Below are 7,687 nucleotides of genomic sequence, written 5' to 3' on the forward strand. Positions count from 1 at the left end.
CACCAGCTGGTACCGCATCGAATACTTTCAGAGCCGGAGCGTTTGTATCCATCCGGACGACATGACTCAGCCAACGTAGCCGCTGGATCTTTATTCGCTGAGCTCATACAGCTCATCGTTCCATCGCCTGCGATATTCGCCGTTGCCAACGTGCAAAGGTCCAAAAATCTTACGCAAAATCTTTCTCTCAAACACTCCAAGCGTAGCTTCATCAGATGTTGTCATCGTCCAAGCTTATGCGTTATACGTTAGGACGGGCATGATGAGAGTCTTGTAGAGTGTTAGTTTTATTCGTCGGGAGAGGTCAGTTGCCTACTTAGTCCAGAGCAGCACTTGTTGGCAAGAGAGATTCTACGTTGGTTTTCAAGGCTGACATTGTTATGGGTGTTATTGCTGGTTCCTAAGTATACGAAGTCCTTTACAACCTCGAAATCGTAGCTGTCAACAGTGAGGTGGGTGCCGATACGCGAGTGCGCCGACTGTTTGTTTGATGACAGGAGATACTTCGTGTTGTCCTCGTTCACCACCAGACCCATTCGTTTTGCCTCTTTATCCAGTTTGGAGAAGGGAGAACTAACAGCGCGGTTGTTAAGGCCGATGATATCAATATGCTGCTTTGAAATCGACGAAAAGATGGTGTGTGTCGATTCTCCTTTCATGGGTATTTTCCAAGATTTGGCGGAATATTTAGTCGATGATAGACTTTCCAGGTCTAAAGCCACACTGATAAGGTTCAATCAGTAGGTTGACGGTGGGCTTCAGCCTTTCACACAATACGCTCGCCGGAACCTTATAGGCGATATTTAGAAGACTAATCTCGCGGTAATTGGCACAGATTGCAGGATCGCCCTTCTTATGGATTGGACAGAGCAAACTTAAATTCCAGTAGGTAGACATGCTTTCGTCCGACCATATTTTGCATAGGAGCTGATGCATGCACCTTACCAGCTCCTCGCCGCCATGTTTGAATAGCTCAGCGGGCAGTCCGTCGGCGCCCGTGGCTTTGTTGTTCTTTAGCCGCGTTATCGCTATTAGATGGAAGACTACTTATGTGAAAAAGAGTGACAAGAAAGGAAATGGTATCGACAAGTATTGCATGCCCTAAAATATCGTATGCATCCAAAATATTGTTCTAAAAAATTACAAAGTTAAATAAAAATAAATAAATACCCAAATTTTGTATGTTAATATATAGCGCTGCTATTATTGTGAACGCAGGTGTATATGTATACATACATACATAAGAAAATGTACTTAAAAGATGTTTATTTGGTTCATAAATTATCTTGTGTGGACAAATTGGGGACTGTGTGTGTATTTCAAGGAAAAGAATTTTGCACTTCAATTAGAACATTTTGATCTGAAACGAATTCTTTGTTTCGTATAAACTGCTTTGAGAAACAGTAGCGTGGCTAGAATATACATATGTATATACCTATATATGTAAATACATATATACACATATAACGATACCAAGAAGTATGCGTTTTTACAAACTAGCATCATAAGGCCTCTCGACCTATATGAGAGGAAATCTTAAAACTGCTATACGAAGACACTTCAAATAATATTTGACTCCATGTCGAACTTTCTTCTACCATTCACGCAAATCAAAGGGTAAGACAAAGTTGTCTGCTAAGCCCAACCTTGTTCTCTCTGTATTTAAATGATTTAAACGACTGCCTACTTGATGGAGTTAAAGTGGCTAATCTTCGTAATAAACTCTAAACAGGATATGATCAATACAATCGACTTGGTCAAAGTTACTTTAGTAAATTATTTTAAGATACCTTAGTAACATAAATTTGACCAAGTCGAAATGCATTGTGTTTAGAGAGTATATCAGAATTCCTTCTTCTCATAATTGGAAGTTTGGCGACGATGGATTGTAACAAGTAATATATAAATATCTGGGTATGCCGCTTACATATAAACTCCCTTATAATCCCCGAATCTGCATTTCAAATAAACTAAAAATCCATTATGCATGTTCAAGGTCGATCATGTTTTATGGGGCGCAAGTTTCGGTTTCAACGAATACGATTCAGTTGAGAGACTTCTAGGTGTCTTTGTTAAAAAATTTATTTAATGCACATAGTGACGCCTCGATCAATTTGTTACTTTGAACGTGAAGGTTGATCAGGTTGAAGGTAGTTTTTCCAAAAGTTTGCGCTGCAGAGTAACTCGAAGACATTCAAGAACAGACATTACATCCATTGAAAACAATCCTTTGGTGCAGCCTGTGAGCTGGAGGTACCATCGGCTCATATTTCATCAAAAACGCGGCTGGCGCCAACGTAACAGCGAATGACGAATGCTCTCGCGCCATGACAAACGACTTTTTGATGCCGGATGCCGAAAATTGAAGTCCGTGTTCTCCACAACATTTGATTGCAACAAAACGTCGCTGCCAGATAGACAGATACAGCCCATGAAACAATGGATTTACTATGTCGTCGTTTCGGTGAGCAATTTAACTCTCGTCTCGGAGCAATGGATTAGCCACTAGGATAGTGTGATATCACACCTTTGAACTTTTATTTGTGGTGGTATGTAAAGTCTAAATGAGGATAAATCTGCTCCACTTAAGGCATTGAAAGCCAACATTACTAATATTATTCACGAGATACCGACCAAAGTTCTTCAGCAGGTCGCGCGTCATTCAAAATCGATGCTTATGTATGTATGCCAGCTCTTCCCTAGAGATTGATTGCTGACCGGGTCTCTGTGGAATTTTCAGATATTACTACCCATAGTCATAGCTATTAGTGCGATAAATAAGAAAAAAAGTTTAGAGAGGAAGTTTTACAAAATAATAAGTATAAAATTAAGAATCTATTTACTTCTGCTCGATATGACCACCCTCTGCCTTGACTATAGCCTTGAGACGATCCAGAAACGATTCGCGAATTGCCCGAATTGATTTGCAGGTATTTTGGCCCATTCGCGGACAACGACTTTTTTCAGCGCCTCGAGACTGATGAATCTTTTAGTTTGGACCTTACCCTCCAAATGGTCCAAAGAGAATAATCTATCATATTCTGGTCTTGTAAACTTGACAGTCATTGAGTGGACGTTATGAAGTTCGGAACGTGGTTTTTTAGCCATTCTTGGTTCACATGAACTTTGTGAGATGGTGCCGAGTCCTGTTCAAAATATTATTTCGCATGTACAATACATTGACGCAAGTCGCTATCAAAACGATTAGAGATCACCCATCTGTGGTTACAGCGGCGAAAACTATTCCCTGTGGCGGGTGCTGTCTCCTGTTAGCCAATCGATGACTCAAATTCTCGATGAATGGTCGGTCAAATCAAACCCTATCGTTATCGAAGTTTATGAATTACTCAATTTGAAAAATTTTGTCGTCAGAAAAGACAAAGTTCGGAAATTGATCGTTTTCGGCCAAGCGAAGCATCTCCTTCGCTCTCTCAAGTCTGACTTGTTGCTGCTTTGGTGTTGGATCTTGCGTCTTTTGGATCTTGAAAGGCTTGGCTTTGAGATCATTTTGCAGTGTGCGGCGAATGCTATGGTCGTATATTTTCAGTTCTTTGGCCATTTGATTAGCACTTCATCGGGGATTTCGCTTAAGTCCCTTCTTCACTTTTTGAACCATTTCACGTGTCGTTGCAGTCTTTTGATAACCACCTCCATGACATTTCGCGATGATATCAGTATCATTGTAACGAGTAATGATGTAATAAACAAAAACTTTATTTACTATAGGGTGCTCGAGCTCACGAACAAAAACGGTGGTTGTGACTTTCCAGCCGAATATAATGCAATCTCACAATTTGAAATCTACGTTTGAAATCCCTTACTGATTTTCTTTTTTCGCGTTTACTCTCGACAAAATGATGCCACGTTCTTGTAAACAATGCTCTGGACTGTCATTTACCCAACTAACTAAATCAGCTGTGCGAACGATCTGAAGTTGGCTATACTTCGAATGTTTTTTTTTTTTAATTTTTCCAAAAAATTTTTTTTCTTAACTTTTTCCTAAATTTTCTTTTTTATTATAATTTTTCCAAAACAAAAAATTTTTTTCACTTTTTCCAACAATTTTTTTTATTATAATTTTTCAAAAAAAAAAATTTTTTTTCAAATTTTCCAAAATATTTTTTTATTATAATTTTTCCAAAAAATTTTTTTTTTATTTCTCCGAAACAATTTTTTTTTTTGTTTTGGAAAGTTTTCTTCAATTTTCCCAAAGATTTTTTAGTTTATAAAAAAAATTTTACATGTACGATAAATTTTTTTTAGAATAAAAAACTTATTTTTTGTTAAAACTTAAAAAAAGAAAGAAAAGAAGAAAAAATGTGATTTTTAGGTACAAATTAAAAAAAAAAAAACAAAATTGAATATGTGTGTCTTAAGAACTTAAAAAAAACTTTTTTTTAATGTTAGGCAGAACCAGAGATATTTCACTTTACCTATACCAAAAGTGCCAACTTAAATAATTCTTAACATGAATAAATCTCAAATTATTAAATTTTTTTCAAAATTTTTCAATATTACTTCCTTTTATACTCAAAACTACTAATATACCAATTTTCAGAAAATATTACGACAATTTCCAAAATACCAGGATCATTTGGTACGGAATAGTTCACTCCCGAAAGAGGTTTATGATTATGGTAAGAAATATAAAGAAGAGCATTGCAAATAGAATCCAATTTAAAATAAAGCTAACATTTTTCGCGATTTTCCAATTATTGTTAATCCATGCCAGTTATCTCAGTTCTTCAAATTACATAAAAAAATTATGTGTTGAACCCCAATAACTGCACTTAGTAGCATGACCCAAACGTAACGGCAGTTTAAATAGCAAATATTTGTTTATTTAGTTGAAGAAAAGAAAATCGCTACAAAACACTGAGGCGGGTATTTGCCATACATACACACATGCATACCTACTTATAAGTAGCTAAAGTTGAGTAGCGTAATAAGATTGGCTAAAATGCAACGGTCAATCGAAACACGAGATGCCAAAAAAAACACTAAATGTAATCGAAGCCGCAAATTATTATGTAAATGCGGCTGTGCAAGTGCAAGTACAATGCTGGGAGAAGACGTACACAACTTGCAGCCGGCCGACGAGCGCCAACTCAAGGGCAGAGGTGCTTTCCACGCAGACGGCAAATAGAGTGGCTGCTGATCCGAAGTAATAACCATGGGCAAAGGGGGCTGGAGTATAGATTTTGTTCAATTGTAAATTGTTTAAGGCACGTAAATCTGGCTGTGCGCATGCGTAATCGCACCACACGCAAACCCATGAACGGGAAGTGGATGCGCTGCTGTGGGAAGTAACATGAAAAATAAAAACGAAAAAAATACAATAAAAACTAGCAACAACAGACCGCAGCTCGCTTTCGTCCCCACAATGTTCAAACAAATTGTGCGAGATTTATGCGGTAATCAGTGGCAATTTGTATTGCTTTTTAACCAAAAATGATTGCAAGCTTTTCGGCAACAATGAAGAATACGCGATGCGCGGCGCACACGAACGACAGTGAGTAATGCAAAATCTTTGGGAATTATGTAATTGGTAGCGGCTGTTGCCACATAATGGAATTAATGAATTTTTGCAGATGGGAGAAATTAAGCTAAATATTTATTTAGGCAATTCATGAACACCAAACTGTGCGAAAATATTACAACTACTTTCATATATGTATGTATACCTTACAAGACAGTGCTGAGCACTTTCGACAAAAATTCCAATCCATTTACAAGTATTTTATTAGTCTCTAATACATGCGCATTATGAGAATAGCATATACAACAGTTTTTAATGGGGAAATCAAGCATTTCATTTGATATTCTTTTCCCCTCTTCGGTGTGAATTCTATCTCTCTTTTACCACTAGCAATTTCATATAAGTGAAAAATATATCTACTGTATATTACTTTAAACGCCATAGCCGAATGAGTAGATGCTTAGCTAAAAGTTGAAAATTCGTGAGTTCAGATCTGCGTAAAATATAAAGTTTATAATTTTTAATAAACCATTTTAACGAAACTCCTCAGTCTGATTACTTTTTAACGAAAATGAGGAGTTATTGAGGAGTTTATGCTGATTAAGTTTTGATGACGAAAATGAGTAGTTTGGCCCATCAGTGTTGATTACTTGTTGAGAACAAAAATGAGAGGTTGCCTTGCCTTTAGAGCATAATAGATATATTTTTCCGATATAAGAAATTGCTATTGGTAAGAGAGAGAGAATATCACCCCGCCAAGGGGAAACTATCAGAACTTTTCCATGGCTAGAGCAAACATGTGTAGTTGGATGAGGATAGTGATGATGATAATATGTGTATTTATATGATAGTCAGCTGTCGTGTAGGGTATGTAAGCGTGTATGATTGTACGTGTGTATATGTGTCAATGAAATCGAAAAGACAAAATTAAATTGAAATTTTTAAAGCAGTCAAACCGTTGGCTGACACTCACGAAATTCATGCTGACGCTGCACAGATAATCCAAATTAAATTGTCAAAATTGATAATTGAAAAAATCGCTGCGTTGACGAGCAAATGTCGACGTGAACATGTGCATATGTCACGTTTTTAACGAGATGACAAATTCACAGCCCAAGCCACCAGCGCCACGATCATCAGCGAGTAAAGGCGACACGCCACAAAAGCACTAGCACAGCAAGGCAAACAGACACCATTTTAGTTGCACGAAAAAATTGTTTAAATGCTTTTCAATTCAAAACACCAAAAGTGCATGCAGCACACCTCTCAGCAGCGCCACGTACGCATATGTACATATACAGGGTGTTGCATATACATAAAAATTAAAATTAAAATAAGTACTCAAAGGTTCGGTTGTGGGCCGAGTTCCTCCCCTATTTGAGGTGTGTGTCTTCCTGATGTTCCACAAATGATGCCTCCTCCACAGTTTTAAGCCGACTCGGAACGGCAGATATTTTTTATGAGAAGCTTTTTCATGGCAGAAATGGGTGTCTTGTGGAATTTGTCGATAGCTGTTGCTATCTCGGCTGCACTATCACGACAGACGACGGAGCAGATAAAGTTGTGAACTGCAGACTAAACAAAACAAGGGCGGCATTCGGGCGAATGCATGTCAATCTAAACAGAGAATTTTCAGCTCATGTGTGATGTCAGTATTGTGGTATAGAAGTTAAATATGGCTGATCTCTAACACCGTGACACGGAGGTTACAATCTTTCATTGCAAAAAAGTGTTCATAGATAGGCCACGCACATAGAAAACCACCAGATAGGATCATAAGAGTGCCACTGGACTGGAGCCCGCAAGGGAGCAAAGGTCGCTGTTGGCCGACATCACACGGGGTGGCGCAGAAACAGCAGCCTACCGCTGGGTACGATGTTGAGACCCCATGCTCCGAAGCGGAGTGAATAAGGAAAAAAATATGGCCAATGTTGGCAGAGAGTAATGCATATTTGAAAGTTAAATGAAAAAAGTCAGTTTCAAGCGTGTTGCTTTGTCTTCAAATTCGTTAAGATTAATGTGGGCTAGCGGCCAAGCTTCCAGCTCAATACATAGATTAGATTTATTGGCGGTTTGCACTTTGAATTCATGGTCTTTTGTTCCCTCTTTTAGTCATAGTACCTCATCCAGACCCTCTCCGCTTGAACCTACTATAGAGGTTGGGCAGAACGTAAGTGCCGTTTTTCAGGCTGCAAATGGCCGTGATGT

Source organism: Anastrepha ludens, chromosome 4, assembly GCF_028408465.1.
Source record: "Anastrepha ludens isolate Willacy chromosome 4, idAnaLude1.1, whole genome shotgun sequence".
NCBI lineage: Eukaryota > Metazoa > Arthropoda > Insecta > Diptera > Tephritidae > Anastrepha > Anastrepha ludens.